Source organism: Acomys minous (genome assembly GCF_964271855.1).
Source record: "Acomys minous genome assembly, chromosome: 7".
NCBI classification, from domain to species: domain Eukaryota; kingdom Metazoa; phylum Chordata; class Mammalia; order Rodentia; family Muridae; genus Acomys; species Acomys minous.
The window spans coordinates 117,833,481-117,860,574 of NC_140488.1; the positions used below are offsets into that span (position 1 = coordinate 117,833,481).

The 27,094-nt window shown below is 40.6% G+C and overlaps 1 protein-coding gene across 5 annotated transcripts in view; it reads left to right on the plus strand.

Annotated features, from left to right (window-relative positions):
* The first annotated feature begins 4,268 nt into the window (after positions 1-4,268).
* Positions 4,269-27,094, plus strand: part of JADE3 (jade family PHD finger 3) — a 71,889-nt gene continuing 49,063 nt past the window's right edge. For 2 of the 5 annotated variants that reach the window (XM_084791110.1, XM_084791114.1), the window contains exons 1-3: positions 4,730-4,857; positions 8,104-8,154; positions 12,311-12,402. The gene's annotated coding sequence lies outside the window, so the exon portion shown is untranslated. Of the gene's footprint in view, positions 4,398-4,563; positions 4,681-4,729; positions 4,858-6,898; positions 7,071-8,103; positions 8,155-12,310; positions 12,403-27,094 lie in introns of those variants that run through there. The other 3 variants (XM_084791112.1, XM_084791111.1, XM_084791113.1) reach the window with 3 other exon arrangements.

Genomic DNA, 27,094 nt, shown 5'->3' on the forward strand with positions numbered 1-27,094 from the left:
TAGATACACACGTAGCAAAACATGCATAGGATCTCTACGCTGACAATGAGGAAGTAAAAAGAGAGTATAACTAAATGGAGAGATGAAAATTATCATGGGAAAGGATTAGAAGAGAATGTTGGGAAGCTGTCAGTTCTTCCCAAATTGCTATATACGTTTGATGTAATTCCTCTTAAAATTCCATCAAGCCTTTTGTAAATATAAAAGAAGTTCATTACAAAATGTATATGAAAAGACAAATTACCAGTCAGCTTTGGTGGTGCATGCCTTTAATTCAAACTGGAAGAGAGTAAGAGGCAGACCTCTGTGAGCTTTCAAGACCACATAGTGAGTTCCAGGACAGTCAGAGCTACATAGTAAGACCCTGTCTCAGAAACAAAACAAAACAAAACAAAAATACAAAAAACAAACAAACCCACAAACAAAAAACCTTGGATAGCCAAAACAATTTGTAAAAAGAATAAAGCTGGAGGGATTACTCTACCCACTTATTTTATAGCTATCATAATTAATACTAGTATTCACAGGAGAGACACATAGATTAGAATACAAAAGGGCCAAGAAATGGCCCTATACAGGTGGACTAATTGATTTAGACAGAGGTATAAAATAAATTTAACGAAGCAAAGACAGTCATTTTATTTGAGTCATTGACTGTTCTTAGGCAAAAGTAAGAGTCTCTATCTTAGGTCCAAATTTATTTATATATTTTTATTTATTTATTTATTTATTTATTTATTGGTTTATCGAGACAGGGTTTCTCTGTGTAGCCTTGGCTGTCCTGGACTCACTTTGTAGACCAGGCTAGCCTCGAACTCAAAGCAATCTGCTTGCCTCTGCCTCCCGAGTGCTGGGATTAAAGGCATGCACCACCACACCCAGCTCAAATTTATAACAAAAATTAATTCAAAGTGAACTACTGACTTAAAAAACAAAACTTCCAGAGGACCTGGGTTCAATTCCCAGCGTCCACATAGCAGCTCTCACAACTGTCTGTAACACCACTCCCAGGGGATGTCTGCCACCCTCATACAGACATACATGAAGGCAAAACACCAATGTACATAAAATAAATAAAATCGTTAAAAAAATAAAATAAAAATAAAACTATAATATTCTTTAGCAGAAACATGAGAGAAGGTATATTGGACCAGGTGAAGATATTTTAGACATGATACTAAAAAGCACTATACATAAATGCAAAATTTGATGAACTGGATCTCTCCAAAAGTTTGCGAAATCTGTTGTTAAGCAAATGAAAAGATCATCTGCGGAATGGGAAGACTGTTTTCTGATTATATACTTATCTGACAGAGGATTTGTTATTAGAATATATAAATAACTACAAATATAAAAGTAAGAAATAATTCAATTAGAAAATGTCCAAAAGACATTAGCAGACACATGACTAAAGAAGACATATGGATGGCAACTAAAAACAGGTAGGGATGCCGAACATCATTGCTACCAAAGAAAGTCAATTTCAAATGAGATCTTGCAGCAGGGCATGGTGGCGCACACCTTTAATCCCAACACTTGGGGGACAGAGGCAGATGGATCTTTGTGAGTTCAAGGCCAGCCTGGTCTACAAAGTGAGTCCAGGACAGCCAAGGCTACACAGAGAAACCCTGTCTAGAAAAACAAAAAAATAAAAAATAAATTAAAATAAAATGAGCTATTGCTACAAAATAGCTAAAATAGAAGCAGTGACAATGCCAAATGCTAACAGAGAGCAAACAAAAACCTGATCTCTTATATGTTGCAGATAGGATAACAAGACAGCAATTTTGTTCTTTTAAAATTTTTTTATTACGTGTATGTGTGTGTGTGTGTGTGTGTGTGTGTGTGTGTGTGTGTGTCCATCCTATGTGTGGGGGTCAGAGGACAATTTTAAAGACTCATTTCTTTCCAACTTATGGATCTCAGGGATCCAAATCGGGTCACCAGGCTTGGTGGCTAGTGCTTTTACCTCCTGAGCCATCTCCGTGGTCCAGCAGTTTTATTCTTAACAGGCAAAGTTGTGAACAGCCCAAATATCCTTCAGTGGACGAATTGTTAAACTGTGGTCTATCCACATTGTAGACTATCACTGAGTAAGAAAAACAATGATGGATATTAAAGAAATTATGCTGAGGGGAAAAAAATGCCACCGATTTCAAAACGTATCATTCCATTTATGTAATATGCTTGAAATGACAAAATTATAGGAGCAGTGTGGTGAACATGTTAGGAGTTGTCAAGGACTATGTTAGGCAGGAGGAATCTTTGAGATGCTTGTGTTGCTCTCATGAATCTACATAGGTGGTAAAATTGTGTAGAACTTATGTATTCAGATCCAGAAATGGATGCTTAATGAAGTTGATAAAATCTGAATGAGCTCTTCAGATTGGACTAGTGCCACTCTCTTGGTTTTGATATAGTCAGGCAAGATTACAATCGGGAGAAAATTCTGAGAGGTACTTATGAGAGTCCATGGGATGGATGCCTTTGTAATAGTTTTACAACTGCCTGTGAACTTTTTAGTTGTAAATAAATCAATTATAACAGTAAATGTGAAGGACTATGAACATTTTACCATTCACATCTACAGTATGAGAAACAGACAAAAACCAAGAGCCTATATTATTGTTTATCCTAGAAATATACGTGAAAATGACTGTTTGAGTCATTATAGTTGTAAATAATATATTTTCTTTCTTTCTTTCTTTTTCTTTTTGATTTTTTGAGACAGGGTCTCTCTGTGTAGCCATGGCTGTCATGGAACTCGCTCTGTAAACCAGGCTGGCCTCAAACTCACAGTCATCCTCCCTCTGCCTCCTGAGTGCTCAGATCACAGGATTGCGTGACCACACCCCAGCTTGTGAATGACGTATTTTCAATTCTAGAAACGTATGTAAAAAGTTGCTTGCAAACATCTGTATTTGTCAGACTCAAAGGGCCAGAATCAGTAGTAAATTATATATACTTTTTTGTTTGTTTGTTTGTTTTGAGACAGGGTCTCTCTGTGTAGCCTTGGCTGTCCTGGAACTTGCTCTGTAGACCAGGCTGGCCTCAAACTCACAGTGATCCTTCCTCTGCCTTCTGGAGTGCTAAGATCACAGGATTGCGTGACCACACTCCAGCTCATGAATGACGTATTTTCAGTTCTAGAAACGTATGTAAAAAGTTGCTTGCAAACATCCGTATTTGTTAGACTCAAAGGGCCAGAATCAGTAGTAAATTATATACTTTTTTTTGTTTTTGTTTTTTTTGAGACAGGGTCTCTCTGTGTAGCCTTGGCTGTCCTGGACTCGCTTATGTAGACCAGGCTGGCCTCGAACTCACAGTTATCTGCCTGCCTCTGCCTCCCGAGCTTCATTTATTTTTTTTAAAGTATGCATTTGTTTATTTATTTACTTTGAGACAGTTTCTTTATGTGACAGTTTTGGCTGTTCTGGAATTCGCTCTGTAGACCAGGCTGGCCTCAAACTAACAGAGATTCGCCTGCCTCTGTCTGCTGGGATTAAAGGCGTGTGTCACCAAGGCACGCTAATATACACTTATATTAGTAGTTTACTAACGTATTCATCTGAAGCTATTGTCTTCCACAATTGTGAGAACGTCTAAACAAAAAGCTGCAGGGTAGATGACCAGGAAGGAGAAGGATCAGGAAGTTCGAACCCAGGGGGCATAAACTGAAGCAGAAATCCATGGGTGAACTTTTTTTGGGGGGTGGTGTGGTGTCGTGTGGTTTCTCTGTGTAGCCCACCTAAACTAGCCAAGATAATGAATAACCCCTACTTTTAAGTCAACCGACCTTTAATTACAGTACCAAAAATACCTCCCCAGGAACACCTGGATGAAGGTTTGAAGACCTGGGAGTGGTAGGCTAAGTCGATTTTGGGGGGGGGGACGGGGGGGGGGTTGGAGAGAAGAAAAAGAAACAAGCCCTGCACCATCATAAAGCATTTTTTTGCTTACAACTGGATAAATGTGTTGTCAATTTCCTCCTTGCCTTTCCTATTTATCCATGCTTCAAGCATAACCGTCAGAAATGGTGGTCACTGGATTGCACTCGCAGAACTTTAGAGCTGAAGCGTGAGTGTGTGTGTGTGAGTGTGTGTGTGTGTGTGTGTGTGTGTGTGTGTGTTGGGGGTGGGGTGGGGTTGAAAAGCTCGGTCTGGACTGTGCTAGAGCCCGAGGCAGCGCACCTCGCCCTTCCGAGCGAGCGCCTAGCGGGGTTGGGACGCCTCAGGGCAGCAGCGCGCGCAGCAGGAGGGGAGGAGAACCCACCTGAAGCCGTGCGCAGCGCGTGCGGGAGCCTGAGGTGGGCGGAGCCTCAGAACCCGTGGCCCTGGAGACAGCGCCCAGCCCGCCAGTTGAATGCGCGGGCGAGCAGACGGCGGGGAGTCGGTCGGGTAAGGCGAGCGCAGCCGGCTAGGGGTGGGGTGGGGTAGGGTGGGGGGGTGGCCAGCAGGGGGGTGGGGGAAAAGAAGGGCGGGGAGTGGCGGTGGTGAGGAAGGAAAGGGAAGAGGCGGAGCGTGGGAGCGCTCAGTGTCAGGAATACAATAGTACTCCGCGCCGCCTCGGCTGCTGCCGCCGCCCAGCAGCCTGCCCAGGGCTGAGGCCTGACGGGCCAGGCGGCCAGGGCCGAGGGCGGGAGCAGAGCGCTAGGGGGCGGCCCCCGTGGCTCCTCGGAAGGTCCGGGCGGGCGGGAGGGCGGGGTGGGGAGGAGATTAGGGGGCAGGTGCGAGGGAGGGAAGAGAAGAAAAGCGGGCGGCAAGGGGGCGGTTACCACCCTTGCCGGACTCGCCCTGCACGTTGAGGGGGCCCTCAGTGTGCGGCGGGGAAGGAGCGGAGTCGGACGCTCCGCTCGAGGTAGGAGCTTTTCGAGGGCGGGCCGCCGCACCGGCGACGTTGTGGGTCTCCTGCGGGCTTGGCGGCGGGAGTTGGCGGCCTCGAGGACTCGGACGGCCGCGACCGGCGTGGAGCTAAGGGTCCCCGGCCTCGCCGCGCTCCGGGTCGCTCCGGCTCCACGTAGCGGTTGCCTCCGGTGTCCCCCCTCGAGAGCCTCGGAGCGGAGAGCGTGGTGTGTGGGCTTAGGTAAAAGTGCCCAGTCGCCCCTCCGTTGGTGGCGCACTGTGCCTGGTGGCCCGAGAGCTGGGGGGCGAGCGCGGCGGGGTTGGGGGGGGGCAACGGACACGGACACGCGTGCTCGGCTGCAGCCTCCCGACCACCTCGGGAGGCATTGAGCGCCATAACTGTGGCCGCCGATCCGATTGGAGTCCCCTCCCGACGCCCCTTCCTATACTTGCACTGTGCTAAAGGGGACTCGTGGGGCCAGACCTCGGGGCCAGAGGGCATGCTCTTTCAGCTGCCTGTGGCTAGCTGGTCAGAGCAGCGAGAGGGCGCACCCTGGCTGTTTGAGCCTTGCGGAGCGGGAAGATACTGAGTGTCTGGAGAGGGGAAGACCGGCAGTGTAGGGAGCAACCAGGCACCCCGAGTGCCGAAATGCCAACCTAGCGGGAGCACGGGCGCCCTGCCGGCCGGCGAACTTTCCTTTCTCCCAGTCATTGTTACACCGCTTGTGAACGTTCGCTGCCGCGAAGCGCCCTGCGGTCCTAGGGGTGGGAAAATCGCCAGGGCTTTGCCAATTACGGGGAGATTTTTTTTTCCCCCTGCCATCGGGCACGACACAGTTGTTAACTTTTCTCCAGCTTTCGAGTTCGTTTTATTCCCTCCTCTGAGGGAGCCACATTGATTTTTTTTTTTAAATCCTCCCATTTTTTTCCCCATCTTTGGAGCAGAGCTCTGGCTTTGGTGAAGTCTTGGCTTTAAATTACCCAGGGCAGCCAGCACTCATTATTTGTGAGAAAGAAAGTTGGGGTGGGGTCTCAAGTGAGTGTCCTTAATGGTGGTATGTGGAGACGTGCATTAAGAGTTTTATCTCTGTGCAGCCCTAGGACATACGTAGCAGGTAGGGATTTGGCAAGAAACTTGTTTGGCCATTCCAGTAGCTTTTGGACTTGCAAGGAAATCCATGTTCTTAGATGTGCGGGAGGGTGGACTCCCTCCCCTACCTTGTGAGATGCACTTATCTGTAAAGCTGAGGATGAGATCCCCGCCCTGTACTTTCCACAGTTTGATTGTATTAAAAAAAAAAAGAAGAAGAAGAAGAAGAACAAAACTGTGGTGACAGAGATTCCAGTGTCCTAGAGGGAAAGGTGACCTCATTCCCTGCATTCGGTCAGATAAAGATAACTGCCACTCTTCCAAACTCTGAAAAGTAATGGGGGGGGGTGGTGGTGAAAAAAAGGTAAACACTGGTTGTACAGCATCGTTGCCTACTTTTCCCTAACCAGAATCCACTTTCCCAGAGTACTTCTTAAATACCTGCTTGAAGCCACTTCTTCTCAGCGTGGAGGTTGGAGAATGGGGGTGGGGAGGAGCAGAGTCCACTCCAACAAAGCATTGCATTTTGTTTATTTTAATATTTCTATAACATCTGTAATGGTGGGAATATAGAGGCTAGCCTTTGTACCCTTTGAATAGTGTAGTTCTTACACATTACGTAATGATTCTGGATAAATAAAAATAGTTTTCTTTTTTGTTTAACCTTAACCTTCCATAACTAACGTTTTCTTTTTTTTTTAAATTTAAGGTGAGCTTTGAGTTTAAATACTTGAATTATTAGAGGATAAACTCCCACTTGAAGGATTGCAGAGGCTGGGGAGTGCTCCCCGTTCCTTTAAGCTCTCAACATCAATTAACATCATTGCCACCTTTCTTTCACTTGTGCTCTTCTTTACACTTCTCTTCCTCAGAGTTCCTCCTTTTTTTCTTGTCGGCAAGTTCCAGAATAATACAGGTTACAGTGTTCTAACTCCAGCGTCCACACTTTGGTTCATCTTTTCTGAAGCAGGCCGTGGCAGTGTGGCCGAATCTTGGTCACAGGCAGTTGGAGGTGAAGGAGCCAGGAATGACTTGGAAACAGCTTCCAGGACACTTGTGATCTTCCTTCTGGCCTGTAGAGGAGGGTCCCCAGGACCATCACAGCTGATGATTCAGGAGCAGTTATACCCAAGACATGAGTCAGTGAAAGCTAAAGTACAAGGGTGTTGAAGATGTAGGCTTAATATGGCCATCTCCTTTAATAATGCTTGTCTTTCCCCCTCTGTTGTGTTCTACTAACCATAACAAATGTTTGTCCTCTAAGCTATACAAAGCTGTCTCTTGTCTTTTTTTTTTTTTTTTTTTTTTTTTTTTTTACTTTGAGGTCTAGCTGAAACTAATCACATATTTTGGGGGTGGGGAGGGAATCAGGAGACATAATCAGGTGTTTGTGGAGATGTGACATTAGAGAGTCCTTAGAAACTTTGATCAGGGATGCAGAGAGGGAGGCTAAAAATGAGATTGAATATTATCATGGGACATAATGTACCTACCTCTTCATGGAGCTTACAAAAAAAAACAGGAGCTGAAGAAGATAGAACTGATATGCTGACTTATTTTAAGATAATTTTTTATTGGGATAATTTACTGTGATTTTTACTTGTCTCCTTTTTCTAGATGAGAGGTGGGTGTTGGGTGATGCCCATCTGACACTATCCTAGCCATGATTTTTGGTGTTGAAAATTGGAACTCAGAAAGCTGGGCGTGGTAGCTCTAATCCCAGCACTTGGGAGACAAAGGCAGGTGGATCTCCGTGAGTTCGAAATCAGCCTGGTCTACAGGGCAAGTCCAGGACAGCCAAGGCTACACAGAGTACCCTGTCTGGAAAAACCAAAGGAAAAAAGAAGAAAAGGAAATTGAACCCAGAACCTTGCACATGCTAAACAAATACTCTACCACTAAGCTACCTGCCCCTTACCGTAATATTCTTGTAAAGTCGCACATTTGGTTCATTCACAAGTTTATTGTCCTAGTAACTATGACTGAAAAAACTAACGCATCCTCAGCTTTATAAAGGTCTGCAGGGTGGGGAGAATCTAGGATAGGTGGTTAGAAGTAATGAATGAATGAAGAGGGTACTAGCAAATGATCCTTACAGACCCAGGTAACTACTGCTCTAACTTTTCTGTTTTTGGTGACTCTTACATGACGTGTTTTGTGTCTTCTCTGTAGGTCGCAAGGCTCCTCCAACCAAAAGTGCCTCTGTGCTACGTCTTTGGGAAGGTAAGAACTCAAAGTGCTGTTTTTCTGAACATGAAGGCGTGCGTGTCCTTATAGGTACTGAGGGGTCCTGATAGGCCCTGAAGAAAAAGGATCTGGCAAGAGGAAATTATATTGGGACTTCGGGCAGTAGGAGACATCTATGATATCATGAGTACCCTTCAAACTACAAATATTTTTTCTGCTACAACTCAGAAGTCATGGATGGCTAGGCCCCGCTATCCAGAGAGGTCATTTTCCTCTGATACTTGCTGATAGGCAAAGAAGCCTAAGCCAGTGTGGGTTTTTTTGGTTATTGTTTTGAGATAGGGTTTTACTGTGTAGCCCACTCTGGCCTTCTAACTCATGATCCTCCTGCCTCAGTCTCACAAGTACTGGAATTATAAGGCAAGGGCTATTATGTTTGGGTAGAATGCTGTTTTTGAACTAGCTAACAAGAGAGTGTGATATATGCTTGGCCTATACACTGGACACTTTGTGTTGAAATCTTCTGGGAAACTTCCTGGTATTATTCTTTTTTAGATTTTGGAAACATAATTTTGATAAAATATTATAGGTTTCAAAAATGTTGCAAGATGGGTAAAAAAACTCATTGTATTCCCTTAATCCAAGGCCACCAGTTATCAGCTCTTTTGCTCATTTGCTCTTTTTGTTTCTTCCTACAAATCATTTGAGCATAACCGTTGAGAGAGAGTGGTACTTGTCAAGGCCATCCTGTCGTGAAGAGTGTCTCAGATGCAACCACTGGTATAGCAGAAAATAAGTGGCAGGGCAGGGCCCTAGAGGTAAAGTTACCTGTAGAGAAATAATGACCAATTCTAAAAGCTTTATTTTTTTGCTTGTTTTTTGTTTTTCAAGACAGGGTCTCTCTGTGTAGCCTTGGCTGTTTGGACTCACTTTGTAGACCAGGCTGGCCTTGAACTCACAGCGATCCGCCTGCCTCTACCTCCCAAGTGATGGGATTAAAGGTGTTTGCCACCACGTCCAGCCATTTTGGTTTTTTGAGACAGCGTTTCTCTGTGTAGCCCTGGCTATCCTTGACTTGTGACCAGGCTGGCCTCGAACTCATGGAGATCTACCTGCCTCTGCTTCCTTGAGTGCTATGAAAGTATTTCTTAAATACTCTCTTTCTTTCACTGTTCTTATGTGTTTCCTATGTCAAATGTTAATATGAAGAAAACCCTCAATTTTGTGGCCATAAATATAGTCTCCATTTAATTCACTCAGCAAACAAACTAAGTGCTTTCTGCTTGCTAGCAGTATAAAAGGTGAGAAGACACTCATCTCCTTAAGAGTTTACTGTCCTGTGGAAAGAATGTAAGGAATCTTTTCACAGTTAGGAGGAGGAATGTTCTGCTGATGGGAACAGAGGCCTGATTAAGGATCTGAAGAGTAGATATCTGGGAGTCACTTAACTGGTTGTGACTGGTACATACCTGTCTTTAAGGCTTTCTGCTCTTGCATGACAAAGTTCATGAGTTAGGGGATCCTTTGATGGCATACATCCACCACAGGCAATGGAATCAGGAAAACTTGGACTCAATTTTCTAGCTCTTCCTCTTGATCTTGGCTAGTTTATTTCTCAGTGCCTCAGTTTCCTCACTTGCCAAATCATATCTCTGAGGATGGTAGTGAGAATTTAGTTGAAGTAATAATTTCCCTGTAAACATTCATTTTATCGCCCCTTAGAAAAAAACAGAGTATGTGGGGAATAACATTTAAAGTGTTAGGTATTAAGGTAGGATCCAGGGGGATATTTCTGATTTTTTTCAACAGATAAATACCTAATTACTGGGCCGGAAGATGGCTCAGAGGTTAAGAGCACTGCTTGCTCTTCCAAAGGTCCTGAGTTCAATTCCCAGCAACCATATGGTGGCTCACAACCATCTACAATGAGGTGTGGTGCCCTCTTCTGGTGTACATGCAGGCAGAACACTGTATACTTAATAAATAAATAAATCTCTTAAAAAATACCTAATTACTATTTGTACTAGGAGCGATGATGGAGATTATCTTATGGGATAATAAATATAATAGCAACAGTGATTTTACGTTGAGCATTGAATAGCTCTCTGAGCAGAGGATATCTCTCAGAGGTGTTAATTGAAATAATGAAGCAGAGCCAACTTGCCTAAGTTCACACAGCAAGGAAGAGATAGAATCAGTTCCTCTGTAACTGACCAGTGGAGTGCCCTTAGAGCCTCAATAATGAAGAATAATAAGCAAGGTAAAAGATAGAGGAGATTACCAGGCAGAGGGAATAGCAGATGTTGTGATAGCACTGAGGTGGGAGAGAGGAATAAAGGATTCAGAGAGGTTTGGCTGGATCTGGGAAGAAAGAGATAAGGTAGGCAGAAGGTTGACAGGCTTTGTGGAACCTCATCAAGAAGCTTGTGCTTTATTCCAAAAATAAACAGAGGCTACTTGAAGATATTTTATTAAATGTTTCCTAAACTGTGTGGTGTGTGTGTGTGTGTGTATGCCCACACATGCACACTTCAGGAAAGTTTTCAGTAGTGTCTAAAAATGCTTTAAATCATTTATTCAATGTTTCCATTCATTTCTTCAGTGTTCCACCTTGCATTCTAATATAAGTGATGTTTCTGTATGAAACCTACATCAAAATGTAGGTCGGTGCCTATGACTGTCTTCTATGAATGTTGCTAAAAGTTGATGCTAAAAGAAGGTGGCATTTCAGAATGAATGCTGGTAGAAAGTTTAATTAAGTTCATAGCTCTTGCATTTTAGGCTGCATTAAGAGAAATTTCCAGCTTTCATTAAGCCCTGTGAAATAAACAATTGGAATTGAGAAGAAAAGTAATTTCTGGAAATTTGGATTTAGTATTATAAATGGAACTGTGGAGTATAAGGCTTTGGTTTAAACATATCATAATTAAGATACTTCTGTGACTAAATGAAAATTTGTTATTTTGAAAAATTTTTTGTGTGTGCCATCTGTGATGGTAGACAGCACATTTGTGAGACTCTTAAAGACTGAAAATTTTTTTCTACTATATTTTTTTATATTTTCATTCAAGTAGTAGAAGTCTTTATATTTTTAAAATATTTATATAATTTATAAGTATTGTATTTATGTGGGCTGGGGAGATAGCTCAGTGGACAAGAGCACTGTCTGCTCCTCCAGAGGTCTTGAGTTCAATCAATCCCCAGCAACCACATGGTGGCTCACAACCATCTCCAGTGAGATCTGGTGCCCTCTTCTGGCATTTAGGTGTACATGCAGATAGAGCACTCACACGTAAAATAAATAAATAAATAAATAAATATTATATTGATATAATTTATATGTGTATGTAAGTTTTTCTATACAACATAAACCCCACAAGAGAGAATCAGTGTTCTCTTCCCCCTTGTCACAAACATACTTTTAAGTAGCCTCTGCTAGTTAGCTTTTAGGGGTAAGAGAAAGTGCTTATAAGGTTAGTGGCTTGATGATTTAAGATGGCCTTGCCTATACAGCTGGTGGTAGACTAGTTGTTTAGGAAGAAGGCCCTAAGCTTGGATAGCGCATCACTCTACGTGATCATTCACTCATAGGTGGCTAGTCTGGACTTACTAGCATGGTGGCCTCAGAGTCTCAAAAAGAGAGGAGCAAGGGAGAGTAAGTACCAGCCAGGATACAAGTACTTCTGCTCCTGTCACATTTGCATTGCTAATTGCAAGAGTGCTCTTGTGACCAAGTCCAGAGTCATTGTGGGAGACCATTCAAAGTCTGGATATAAGGAGCTGTGAACAATTCGGGAGCCTCTACAGCAATAATGCATAATAATTGGTAATGAATGGAAAGCCATAGGGAGGCAGTGTGGTTTTGGAAGTAGATAGTCTTGCAAATGGGTCAACTGTTCTTTGACCTTACACAGCTTTTATCAAAGGAACCCCTGTGTTTCTTTAACATCCATTCAAGTTTTATCACAAAATCCTTGGTAGACTACATTTTGTAGTTAAGTAAACAGAATTGGGAATATACTACCATGCAATGAAAGAAACATTGGCAATTTTGCCTCAAGCCCCTTCTCCCCTTTTAATATAATTTTTACCTAAGAGAAGAAATCTTTATTTGGCCATTGTAATATGGGAAAAGGATTCATTTAAGTATGTTTTATTTATTCAAATTTTAAAAATATTCCTGTGGTTGCAGTTAAGAATCCAGCATCATACTGTGAAGTGAGTGTCCACGATCCACCAGTTTGGGATATCACACTTTGACCTCTAATCTGGACCAATTCAAAGGTAACATTCTTTACAAAACATGCGTCTTTTAAAACAGCTTGAGGACTGAAAATTATTATATAAAATGTACTTTTCCTTGGAATGTGGGAAACTGAGTCAAATGTTCATTTTGTGCATCATAGAAGTGTGCCTTCCTCCTGAAAATTGTGTGATAGTAGGATCATCAATTGTCTTATTTACTAATGGGATGAAAAATTTAGAATTCCTGATATTTAAGTCACAAACTTGAAAAAAAGCCATCCATATTTATAATCATAATATTTGACTTAGCACTTTATCCAATTATTTATTCAACAAATATTTGTATGTTAACTGAAATATTATCTATAGTAGCAGAAGCTTACTGATATATTGACAATCAGTCAGGGCTTAGTTATACAAAAGAATATTACACTGTATTTTAGAGACAGAGTAGAACACGTGTTATCATTTATGTAAAACATAGGGCAAAAATAAAGTTTTTGCTTCCATCGACACAAAATATCTCTGAAGGGATATTGAAGCCCTGACAGTTGGGGGGGGCATGCGTGATCTGGACTAGTGGTTGAGAATGAGACTTTTCACTGCATAAGCTCTTACGTATATACCTTTTGAATGTTAAGATGTATTTTCCTATTTCAAAAATGAAATATGTTTTTTAAGATAGACTGATAAATAGTGATGGGAATTCTCATGCCTCCCAACTTGACTTGATCATATTTAAAAAATAAAACAAATCCAAGTACCTTTCTTCCCCTAGAAATTCGTCCTGGTATACTTCGGACTGTTTCTTGTGGTGCTGGGGATTGAGCCTGTCCAGGTCTTTCCATGCACTACATGCATACATGTACTATACCACTGAGCTACACCTCCGTCTTTGAATTACATGTGTGTAGGCTAGAGGACAACTGCTATGGTAAATATTAGCTTACAGGTCTTTGTGTGAGCATAGTTTTCAGCTCCTTTTGGATAAATACATGAGAATGGGATTACTGATCTTTTTCTGACAGAAATGGACAAACTGTCCTCCAAAGCAGTTCTACCACTTGGATTCCAGTAAGCCATAAAAGTGAAGTATGTGTTGAAGTTCATTTTCCTGCATATAGGATGTTTTATTGCACCATTTGTTGAAGTCTTTTATCTATTAAATTGCCTTTGCACCTGTGCATCTATTTCTGAGCTTCTCTGCTCTACGAATCTATGTGTTTTAACCATTTTCCCCATTAATTGTACCACCTTCATTTTTGCAGTACTGAGGGTGGATCCCATGGCTCAAGCATGTTGGGCAAATACTCTAGCACTGAGCCTCATCCCCAGCCATGATACACTAGGTTTTTTTTTTTTTTTTAATTCTTTATTTTGTGTAGATGAGTGCTCTACCTGCATGTACACCTGCATGCCAGAAGAGGGCATCAGATCCCAGTATAGATGGTTGTGAGCCACCATGTGTTTGCTGGGAATGGTGCTCTTAACTGCTAAGTCAGCTCTCCAGCCTATGATATACTTTGTTAACACACTTTCTTGAATACCATAGCTTTGTAGTGAACTTTGAAATGTGTAATCTTAGTACTCTGACATTTTTCTTCTTTAGAATCATAGTAAGAAAAGGACCACTTGTTCCCCTCTTATCAGGACTAATCAGGCTGTAGATTTTTTTTTCCGTTTTCTTTTCTCTTTTCTTTTCTTTTTTTAAAAGTATATATCCTTTTGTGTAGAAAGCAATTTACCTAGCTGGTTTGAGGCTGCTATTTTAGAAGGCTTGCTTATAAAATTGGTCTTTAGCTGATAGATGGAAAATTGACTTCTTAACTATTTAAATAAATAAAATGTTACACTTAACCTGCGTTCGTTCCCTTTCCAATGTTGCTTATTTCTGTTGTTGAGTCTAGTTTCCCAACTTCCTCGAAGAATGTCTTTAGCCAGTCAGCAGCCCAGCAAAGAGGGGAGGAGGGGATCGTGATGACGGCTAGGAGGAGAGTCTCATAGATTACCAAGGCTTCAGGGGATGGCCCTGTATCTGTGCATATATGAACAGCACACTTTGGACTTTACACTTTTCTTTTTTGTTGTTGTTGTTTTTTGAGACAGGGTCTCTCTGTGTAACCCTGGCAGTCCTGGGCTCACTTTGTAGACCAGGCTGGCCTCGGACTCACAGCGATCTGCCTGAGTGCTGGGATTAAAGGTGTGCACCACCACACCCAGCTGTTATTTCTAGGATTCCTATTTGCTTTTTTTTCTCCTAGATTCCATTTCTTTGTTGAAATTATGTATCTGGACTTGCATATTATCTACTTTATCCATTAGACTTTTTAATTTTATTTTTGATAGTCCTAACATATGTACTACTGTATTTGGACCCAGTGCTTGCCTTGTAACTTGGGGTATTTTCTTACCTCCTCATACACCTTGTAAACATCCTTAAAACTGCACATGGGCAAGAGATTCTGATAAATTTTTAATACTTAGATAGCTCTGGTTTCTTTTCCTAGGCTTTTAATGTGGCTAATCTAGTGAGTAGATGGCCTGTTCAATGTTTTTGTTGGCCTGGGTGTGTACGGGGTGGGGGGACATGGTACGGGCACCTGAGATTTTCTATTCCTCTAATGATATCTTCATTTTTTGTGTTTATTTTATGTGAATTAGTGTTTTGCCTGTGAGTATGTCTGTGTGCTATCTTGTGTGCCTGGTGCCTGTAGAGGTTGATTTCCTTCAAACTGGAGTTAGAAATGGCTGTGAGCTACCATATGGGTCCTGGGAACTGAACCTGGGTCCTCTTTAAAAGCAGCAAGTGCTTTTAACTGCTGGGTCCTCTTTCTAGCCCCCATGGTGTCTTCATGTTTTTGCTCTTCTTGGCTTTGGGTTGTCCATTGTGCTGCTTTCCAAAAGTCAGTTTTTACAGCTTTTCCGATTGTATTTCACCGTTACCAGGTAGGTGGTATGTCAGATGTGGTTGGTTGGGGAAGAGAGCTGTGATCTCTGATGATCTGACTTGTCAGGTACTAGAACCTGGGTCTTGAGTGTGTTCCTGGCAAGGTTTTCTGTTTATTCTTTATATGTAGCCTTTTTTTTCTCTTTCCCCGTCCCGCATTGGGCATATACTAATGTCTTTAAGCTGGGGTCCTAAGTCCTTCCTGAGCATTTATCCCTTTATTCTGTACTAAAGATTAGAGAAGGTGGTCTGGGTAAGTTTCATAGTGGACTGTTCTAGTCAGCCAGCCATCTAGTTCTACCCGGAGAGCTTTTTTCTAAGATTTCTCCCTGGTCTTCATGAGAACCTGGTGGGGTTCCTGTGAAAAAGCTTTTTGAAGGGGTAGAAGCTACTCTGTGGAACACAGGAGCTTTTACACTGTGGCTAATCATAGAATTTCTGGCTTAAAATTCCTACAGGCTTATGTGCTCAAACCTGTGTCTCTCTGCAGGTCCCTGGTCTCTTTGGATATAGGTTGTTTGTCCTGTAACTTCCCTTTCCGTCCGGATAGCCTTTCAGTGTGGCAAGCTTTTTTTGTTTTAAGAAAAGAATGATCGCCTCTGAAAGCTTTACATGTCTAAGCTGAAATGTGATTCCTGCAGTAAGTTCTTAAGGCAGGACATCATACCTAGAAAGTCAGTACACATCTCTTTCTTTATATCTTTTTCTTAACCCATTGAATTTTATGATTTTATGATTAATGAGCTTGGAGTAATTGATTGTGGTTTAGATTCTGCCTATTTTAGGCTTTAAAAACCTCTGTACCACTGGCAGTATCCTGTCTGTTTTCTTTCTAAATTATATATATGCCTTGTAATTATTGAGCATATCATTAACAACTTAGTAATTGTTTCATTAAAAATTAGAGCAAGATGTAGTGTATCTAGATACAGATTTTGTTCATGATTATGCCATTTTTTTCCCACCACATCGCCAAAGCAAGTCAGTTTAGCCAACATTGGTTGGATGGCTCCTGTGCTATGACTAAGGCAGTAGATTTTGTGTATAGTACAGACCTGTACTGGTAAGCAGAGTAAAGGGTCCCCAAGGGTAATAAAAATTCTGTGAAGGAAAGGATATTGCAATTTCCAAAATGTCTACATTCTAATTTGTTTTAATATTAAATTATTTTGTTAGTGGTAGGTACAACTGTTCTAGTAAATAAATAGAAAGTAGAAAGTGCAGCAATTAGTACTAACCAAACAGCTGACACAATGACTTTTTAAAACTTTATATCCAGGTTGCAGTTTCCCCTTCCTCTCCTTCCAGTGCCTCTCACCTCACCTCCACCGCCATCTTCTCATCCTCCCTTTCTTCTCAGAACAGTGGAGACCTCCCATGGATATCAAGTTGCATATCAAGTTTCAGTAGATCTAGGGCCTCTACTCCTATTGACATAATGACTTAAAAAAAATATATGTATATGTGCCAGGTATGGTGGCACATGCCTTTAATCCCAGCATTTGGGAGGCAGAGGCAGGTGGATCCATGCGAGTGTGAGGTCAGCCTGGTCTACAAATCTAGTCCAGGACAGCCAAGGCTACACAGAGAAACCCTGTCTTTAAAAAAAAAGGAAAAAATAAAGCTAAATGGAAAATTATTTTAAAAAATTATAAAACTAAATGGAGGTTATATGAATTCCTATGGATTTTAACATGTATACTTTCATATAACTACCATCTAGACCTTAGTACAGAACAGTTCCCTTAGTACAGAACAGTTCCTGTATCCCAGATTAAAAAAAAACACCTCTATTTATTTATGTATTTATGTATTTATTTATTTAATCACTTTACACCCTGATTCCCTGCCCCACCCTCCTCTCAGTCCTACCCTCATGCCCCTTCCCCTCATTTCCCCCTCTCCTTCTTCTCAGAGAGGGGGAGGCCCCCAAGGGGTACCAACCCACACTGGCCCCTCAAGTCAACGTAGGACTAAGCACATCATCTCCCACTGGGTCCTGACAAGGCAGCCCAGCTAGGGGAAAGGGATCCAGAGGCAGACAGTAGAGTCAGAGATAGGCCTTACTCCCATTTTTAGGGAACCCACATGTTGACCATACTGCACATCTATTCCATATGTGTAGGTGGTCTAGATCCAACCCATGCTCTTTGGTTGGTGGTTCAGTCTCTGTAAGCCCCCATGGGCCTAGGTTAGTTTACTCTGTAGGTCTTCTAGTGGTCTTCCACAAAACTCCCCGAGCTCTGCCTATTCTTTGTCTGTGTGTGAGTCTCTGCATCTGTTTCTATTAGCTTCTGGATGAAGCCTCTCAAAAGGCAGTTATGCTAGGCTCCTGTCTGCAAGCATAGCAGAGTATCACTAATAGTGATGGGTTGGCTCTCTCCCTTGGGACGAGTCTCAAGTTGGGCCAGTCATTGATTTGCCAGTCTCTTAATCTTTGCTCCTCCAGAAAAAAAATTATACTAGCTTATTAATCACAGAACCTTTCTACTTTAATATCTGGATGCCATTAATTTGTATTCCATCATTATAATTTTGTCATCTTGTTAATATGAACTGAATGTCTTGTGAATCTTGTTTTTTTTTCACTCAACATAATGCTTTTGAGAGCTCACATCATTCAAATTGTTATATCAATATTTTCTTCCTTTGTATTCATTGCACAGATATATCAGAATTTGTTTAGTCATTCAATATGGAAGGACAGATGGATTATTTTTATATTTTGGTGATTATGAGTAGAGCTACTGTAAAACTTCACGTGTTGTATACACCTAAGTTAGCATTTTTTTACATTAAATTTCTGGGAATGAGATTGTTAGAATTATACTATCATTCACAATGGCTAGTTAACTAAAATTTGAAGGATGAAATAGAGTGGCAGAAGCCCATGTGAATCCTGCTTTTTTCACTAAGTTAGTGGTACAACCGTGAATGAATTTAATTTTTTGTGTCTTTTATTTATAGATCAAATAATATGTATGATTATTGTGTAAAATAAATAGCATATTAAGGATAAAAGCCTGAGCAATTTGATTAATTGAAGCAAGGGTAGCTAAGTAATCTATACTGCTCTTGATAGTGTTTAAAACTTCATATCTTTCATAGTGAATACGGATGTATGGGAGGTCTCTGTAATAGCTAGAGGTTGAATCAGATGGCAAGTTTGGATGTTTTGAGTTGTATTCTCAACATGGAAGAATTATGTTCACCAAAAATTGAGTGTATTGCCATATTTTTACAAGAAGCTATGAAAATATCCCAGAATCAATTAATAGTCATTAAGTCATTCACAGAGTCCTGGGCAACACATTTATCAAGTGTATAAACTTGATTACTTCCCCAGAAAATAAGCCATTTGGAAACTATTAAACTTATTTTACAGCTTTTTATATGTTTGATGCTGGAGATTAAACCCAAGCCTAAAGTATGCTAAACATGCATTGTACTACTGAGCTATATCTGCAACCCCTGTACTTTTTCAAAATACTGTTGACACTGACAAAACCTGTCTTCTCAGAGGCCTTACAGTGTGAGTGAAGCATCTTTCATTTTTCTTTTCTTCTTCTTCTTTTTTTTTGTACCTTTGATTTTTCAAGTGTTACCTTAAAAACGTTCTTACATGAAATCTCTTCAATTTTGAGGAGTCTATATCATTAGAATATGCAACAGAAATCACTTTTCCCCCATGGCTTCTGCATAATATGGTCTGGCTCAGTCTGAATAGCATTAGGGGCAGAGAGGATATGTCTGTCCTGGAAAAGTTTTTCCACCAGTTAACTCACCAGGCAATGGCTATAATTCAGTATATAGAACAAGGAATATAAATTTGGAGTTTTTTTCTTGTCTGTTCGGTTTTGTCATGTTTTCGACTGCAGATACTTGTTTGCCTGCTTCAGATTTCAGAACTAGGTGAAATAAGTCACAAGTAGTCCGTCACAGATATCACTTCTGAATTGTTTTCTTGCTGTCTCCCCTCCTCTGTGTTACCAATAATCTAACTTTTTCATATTCACATACCCTGCACCTTTCCTCACAGTTGAAATACCCTGCTCTTGTTGCCTTGTCAGTTTTACCTGTGACAATGTTCCAGATGTCTGTAATACTATGTCAACAAAAGACCTCCCACTACGTACTGCTTCAGACTCATTCCACTCTCTTGGATGCCATTCTTTTTCCGTACTTTAATTTATTTGTTTACTTACTTGTTTAATAACTTGACAGCCTGATCATAGCCCCCTCCCTCCTTTCCTCCCAGTTTCACCCTCATGTCCCTCCTCCCATTCCCCCCTCTCCTCAAAGAAAGGGTGTCCCCTAAAGGGTACCAGCCCCCCCACCCCCGGCATTGGGTGCCATCCTTTATTCCATGTTCAAACTTCATTTAATTATGTTTTTTTCTATTCACTGTGGCACCTAAATGTCCTACTTCCTTATCCTGTAACCAATTTCATATATGTATTACTTGCAGGCATACAACTGAACTATTTACAGAATGTAAATAGTTTTCCATGTCTTATTGCTCACAAATGTATGAAGGAGAGTTGCTGCTTTCTAGTCAATTAATAACAAACTTAATGTATGTGTGTGTACCATGTACATGCAGTGCCCACAGCAGCCAGAAGAGGGCATTTAATCCCCTAAAACTGGAGTCCTGAGCTGCCCCTGTGGGTGCTGGGAACTGAGTCCAGGTGCTTTGCAAGAGCCATCTCTCCAGCATTTGTCTTTTGTGTGTGTGTGTTTGTGGAGGGATGATTGACAGGGTCTCACTGTGTAGCTCTGGTTTTCCTGGAACTCCTTATGAGACTGTGTAAGGATGAGTGCTAGGATCCTTGTCCATTATGTTATATTTGGTTATTCGACACAGGTAGTGCATGCACCACACATCCAGCCTCCTTGTCTTTTTAAATATAGATAAAGCTCTGTATGCAGCTGTATCCTGCTTGTTTCACATGGAACTCACTTCTTATGTGGGTATGATAGCACATGCCTATAATCCCCAGCATTCAGGAGGCTGAGATAGGATTGTGGGTTTGAAGTTAGCGTGGTCTCTATATAGTGAGACTGTTTCACTCATAAGACAAGGGGGAGAAGAAGGAGGCACTGATAGTCACTACCACCTGTGTGCTACATAGCAAGTTTATCTTAAAGGAGGAGGAGTTTCTATCTTATAAGGACAGGTAAGTACATGCCTGTTTGTGCGCATATCTGTGTAATCTAAATTAAGCTAGGGCTAAGATAACTAACTTAATTCTTCAACTTTTTTATACTACTGAATAATGAACCTTTAAGAACCAATCTTCTCTTCTTTAGCCCATCTAGGTGTTTCTCCATTCTTGTTCTTTTAGTCTCCTATCAGAGTACTGTTACAGTTTTGTTTACCTCTTTAAGTCTGAGAAGGACATCTAGACTAATGATTTGCATCTTTACAAAAGAAGAAAAAAGTGTTATCAGTAGGCTTTATTTTGAAAGAGCCTGTTTATACGATTGGCCCTGGACTTTTTCTGGGAACTTGACTTCTCAGGAGGATTCTGCCATAAAGGTAGCTTGTTGTGCCTGAATTGTTGATGCAGGCATGTGGCTTGTGCTGAATACCTATTTTCTTTCTTGCAGTCTGGAGTTTTGGTATATGCCAGTCAGAAGGCAAGTCTGTGGTTACCCCCAGTATAAAATGTGGGCACCGAATCTTCAGTGAGTTTCCCTAGTAGGCAACATTTGTTGTCATCACATGTTGCTGGGCAAATTGTGTCATGTATCTATAGTAGGAAGTTTGTGTCTGGTCTCACCTGGCCTTCACATTTACCTTTTATGATGATGGGCCTTTGTATTGCTTCCCTGTAGTAAGCCAATCATATCCATGAGTTACATTGAACTCTGTGAGTCTTTCTAGTGCATCACAGAACCTGAAGGTGGTCACACCTCCTCCATGGCACCCTTAAAAAGAAGAACTGGGTTTTGTTTTGTTTTCTTTTGGACAGGATATGGCTATATAGCACAGGGCACTCTAGATGTCTAACCCAAATTTGCTTTAAAATCACAGTCCTTCTGTCTCTGCCTTCCAAGCACTAGGATCACAGGTATGCACCATGAAAAGAACCAGGCAGAGAAAGGAATCTCTGGAGGTGACCCTGACTCATTCTTTGAGGATTCATTGTTGGCCATGAACTTGGCATACTTTGAAACTTACAAAGTGGTTATGAGCACCAGTGAGCAATGAAAGGGTTACACCAAGTGTTATAATTAGATCTATGCCCATGAATCAGGAAATTTTGTTAGGGGAGTTTGTCTTATTAGATTAAGACCTGAAACAAAGCCACTATAATAAAATGGTTTGCTAATGGACTAAACATTTGGTCTAACATCTAAGCTTCCCAAATCCCAAATCCCAACCCAAGTTCCTTAACCAAATCTTTATTGAGTTCTTCTCTGAGCCCTGTGAGAGGGAATGTGTGAGGCGCCTTGGCTTTACTTCTAAGATAAGACCTGCAAATAATCATCATTAATACTGTCTATAGTAGAATGCTCTGAGCAGCTTGGTTTTTTTTTTTTTTTTTTTTTTTTTTTTGTGGTTGTGATGATGTCAGCTGTCAAAGTCTGAGTGATGAGTTCTGAAAGTAAAACCTGGGAAAGCATAAAATGAACAAAGAGCATTCTACCAGTTGCCTGGGAATTCATGATATTTTAAATTATTACATATTAATAGCTATGTGATTGTTTTTAAATTATCAGTATTGACTAATAATGTTTATTATTAGGCCTATACCTATTATTATTATGATAGTATTTTCTAACCCTCTAGCAATCAATCAAGACACAGATACTTGTTTTATTTTTGAATAGCCTTAGTTAACCTGGGATACCTGACCCAATCCCATGCTATCTGCTTCTAATAATGTCTATCAAGGTACCTCCCACCCATAATCCCATATACTTGCTAATTATTATCATCATCTGGGCCAAATCTCCATTTACACCGGCTATGTGCTTCTCCTCCACTTAACCCATGATGGCGTAACCTTCTCCTCTCTTCTCTAGTCTTTCGTCTTCCCAAGATTCTCTCTGTCTCCCCCAGCCTGGGAACCTTAGCCATGCCTATCTCATTTACCCTGCCCAGGGTGATGGCCTTTTATTAATTAGCATCAAAATACATCAGACCAACAGTGTGATAGTTTGGACAATTTCAATTATTATAATTTTTAAACTGATAAAAATGAAATTTTTTGTTTGTACAATTTGGCACCATTGTTTCATCTTTCTTTATGTATTGGGGTGATACTGGAATAATCTTGTGGAAATAGATGACTTAGCAGCTTAAGACCCCATGAGCATGCAGAAGCATTATACTGATTACATGTTTACATAGTGGATGGTCGTGAGATGATGTCTCTGAAGGATTAAAATTGAATCTCTGTTCTGAGCATGTGGTGTTGACCATGACATGGGAATATGCCAGTTACTTGAAGCACCCGTTTACTCCTCACAGGGTTTTCTGGCTACCCAGAAAGATGGCATCAAACAGCCTTACCATGCTAGCCATATATACGTGTGATCATAAAGGTTCCCTCCTCTGTCAGGAGACCTGGAGACAACAGCCATCTGCATGCAACTATGAGGCAAGAAAAGGAAAAACAAAAATATACACAAAATAGCAACAGCATACACAGAAACAAGCAAACATAAATATCAAAAGAACCTAGAGTATCTGACATACATAAAGCCCCAATTTCCATTAAGCCCACACTGATAGAGCCCTTTTTTTTGTCAACAAACTTTTTCTTCCACTAAACACCATCAGGGATCCTTGGTATGATGGGCTATGTGCAGTGTGCAAATGGAACATAGAAAGATGGTGTTGAGATCTGACTTAGAAATTTGAGGTGCTGGTGGAAAGAGCTGTTCCTCTCTGGGGACCCATAAGCCAATTAATTACTTTGAGTCTAGCAAGTTGAATATAACTCCACAAGGAAGCTGGGGGGGTGAACTAAGAATTAAAAAATATATCTTTCAGAAAATCTTTGTATTTTTTATATTTTAACATTCATAAGTTTTCTACAGTGAAATATCTTTGGAGATGAAAGAAGAAAAGCGAAGGAAGCTTTTCTTGTTTTGTATCTGAACAAAATCTTGAAATATATTTAACCATATGAATTTGATGATACTCAAACATTTTTAATTTTAGTAATAGTAATTTGACATTTCACCGTTCTTAATTTATTATTATGTTGGATTTAATGTCACCAGAAAGTAGAAAGTTCTTACAAAGCCTTTTACAGATTTTTTTGTGAGATGGGATCTCAATGTATAGCCTAGACTGACCTCAAACTTGTAAACCTATTAGCCTCCCAAGTTCTGAGATTACCAGCTACAGTACTGTACTGGCTAGTTTTATATCAACTCAACAAAAGCTGGAGTCATTTGGGAAGAAGGAACCTTACATGAAAAAATGTGCCTACTAGATTGGCCTGTGGACAAGCTTGTGGTACATTTTCTTAATTAGTGATTGATTTAGGAAGGCTTACCATAATTACAGGTGATACCAGCACTGATCATGTGGTTCCTAGTGTGTAAGACAAAGTCTGAGAAAGCCTTGAGGAGCAAGCCAGTAAGCAGCAGTCCTCTATGGTCAAGTCCTGTGTCCAGGTTCTTTCATTGAGTTCTTGCCCTGACTGTTCTTACTGATGTTACCTGGAAATAGAAGCTACAATAGACTCTTTCTTCCCTCTGAGTAGCATTTGGTTATCACAGCAATAGAAAAGTAACTAAGAAACACACCCAGCTCTAGAATATTTATTCTTTGAAATAATTTGCTATATGCCTATAACTTATCAAAGTAGTATTTTCTCTTAATTTGAGCGTGGGGTAGCTTTTAAAATCCAGAGCCCAAAGCCTTGCTCTGTAAAATACAGTGTCATCATCCATCATATTTTATATACAATGAAACCTATCATCCAGGTAGAATGGAGTATAACTGGGATTTTAGTTAATTTCTGTTCAGTATTTGAGTCATCAGTCCTTAGGTATGACTGCAAAGTAATTGTTCCCTAGCACCCCATAATTTCATCCTTTAAACCTATTGACTCTCCCCACCCCCAGAATGTTTTTGGAACTCTACTTTTTGAAATTACTTTCAAAGCCACTAAACTACCAAAGGAATTATTTGCTTCACTTAGTAAGTGTCAGAGTCACAAGTGTTGGGCACTGTATGGGGTAAAAAAAGAGATGATGGGTACATAGAGACTGGTCCAAGAGAGGAATGTGCACAATTGTATCCATTCAATAAAGCACCATGGAGCTCGAAAGATGGCTTTGGTGGTTAAGAGCACTTGCCCTTGCAGAGGACCTGCGTTGAGTTCCAAGGATCCATATGGTGGCTCATAACCATTTGTAACGCCAGTTTCAGCAAACTCAACATCCTCCTCTGTGTCTGAGAGGTATCTGAGCTGGTCATTCTACTAGCTCTCCCACTCATGCCCTTGGGGCCAGCTCACCAGTAATCCCCACAACCAGGGCAGGCTCTACCCTACTGCTCAGGTGAGGTGCAGGGACTGTTCTCTTGTTCCCATGATCCTGTTGGGGACACTGGTGGCAAGGGCGGAGGGAGGGTAGGAGTTCTTTTCCTCAATGATGTCACCACATAGCAGACAAGAAGCCTACTCTCACCCTAAGAGTTTGCTCTCCCAAGTGCTACAGCAGGTAAGGAGTAGGGATAGCTCTGCTGCTGCTGATGAAGTGAGTTTTTTTTTTTTAACTAAATGGATTTCTTAACCAAGAGCTGCAGTAACTGTGAAGAGTTCTTGGCCTGTGAGTAATTTAGCATATCTATATGAGCTTTGAATAGTGAGTCAGTATTCCTAATAATTTTAGGCCTATACTATTTATCTTCATACTCCTCTCTAAACTTGTTTCTCTTTTCTGAAAGTCTAGGGAAAAATGTCCTTCTCCTTTTGTCTTGTTTGTTTTTCATTGTCCCTTTTCTTGTGGTTAGGGAAATACCTGCCCTGTTTTGGCACAGAATTAATAATGTGCTTGGTATTTTTACTAATACCTGGATAAAAGTGACTTTTCCTAATAATCATTTTGATGATTACTTTAAGTCAGGTGGTAGATATTAGTATAAATATATTAGGGGTGTATGTGGGTAAAATTTAAGGAGAAAAGCATCTCATAGTAGAATTTAATAAAAATCAATCAAAAATCATTTTGAGTTTCTTGTATTTTCTAAACCTAAAGATTTAGGGAATAAGAATGTGTTGCCCCCGGGCGTGGTGGCGCACATCTTTAATCCCAGCACTCGGGAGGCAGAGGCAGGCGGATCGATGTGAGTTCGAGGCCAGCCTGGACTACCAAGTGAGTCTAGGACAGCCAAGACTACACAGAGAAACCCTGTCTCGAAAAACCAAAAAAAAAAAAAAGAATGTGTTGCCTTCTGTTCCATCATGAATCAGTCATTTGAAGACTGTAGTGAATAGATTAAAATTTTCTGTTGCTATTCTTTTTTTTTTAATTTATGTGTGTTGGTGTGAGGGTGTCAGATCTTGGAGTTACAGACAGTTGTGAGCTGCCATGTGGGTGCTGGGAATTGAACCCGGGTCCTTTGGAAGAGCAGGCAGTGCTCTTAACCACTGAGCCATCTCTCCAGCCCTCTGTTGTTATTCTGATACAGTAAAAACAGTTTTCATTGATGAAATGTTATGGTAATTTTAAGTTATCTTAGCTTTATTGAGGAATAACTTACATGCCAAACAATTCATCTATTTTAAGTGTACAACTCCACAGGGAATAGAATAGTGAAACGATCAAAATTATACACATTGTATAACTCTTCTATCTCCCCACAAAAGAGCCTTGTACCATTTAGGGTTAGTCCTCGTCCTTAACCCCAATCTACTTCTTGCCTTGATAGATTTATCTAATTTAGATAGTTCTTATAAAAGAGATCATACAATAGGTGGTCATTTGTGTTTTGACTTCTGTTATTGGATATAAAATTTTGCCAAGAATTTTGTGGAGGTTTGTTTGTTTTTGCAGTGCTAGGATTAAATCCAGGGCCTTGTGCATTATAGACAAGTGCTTTGAATTTTTTACCTTAGCTCTTGGTTTTTTGCGACGGGATTTTACTAGATAGCACAGACTGGCCTCAAACTCATGATTCTCTTTGCTTGCCTTTTGAGTGTTGTGATTATGCTAGCACACTATGATAACAAATCTGTTTCACTTGCTTCTCTTATTACATGTGTCAGTGATTTGTTGCTTTGAATTACCAAGTAGTATTCTATAGTATGAATGTGCCACAGATACTTTTACTCATTTATTTATTGAAAAACATCTCAATTGTTTTCAGTTTTGAGCTCTTATAAATAAAACTGCCATAAATATTTGTGTGAATAAGTTCTAATTTTTCTGGGATAAATGCCCAGGAGTGTTATTGCTGAATTTTCTGGTAGTTAAAGCTCAATTTTTCAAAAATAAAATGGACCAAATTGCTTTGTAGAGTAGCTGTACTGTTTTTGAAGTCTTATTAGTAAAAGATGAATTGTAGTTTCTCCACATCTTCTCTAGCATTTAATATTTTCACTTTTAAAAAATTTCAGCCATTCTAATAAGTGTATGAAGACATCTTAGTAGTTTTAATTTATATTTCCCTAATAGATAATGGTATTAAACATTTTTTCTTTTTCTTTTGGTTTTTCGAGACAGGGTTTCTCTGTGTAGCCTTGGCTGTTCTGGACACTTTGTACAGTAACAGGTCCTTACTGTTGAGTTTGAAGAATTTTTAAAATATTTTAA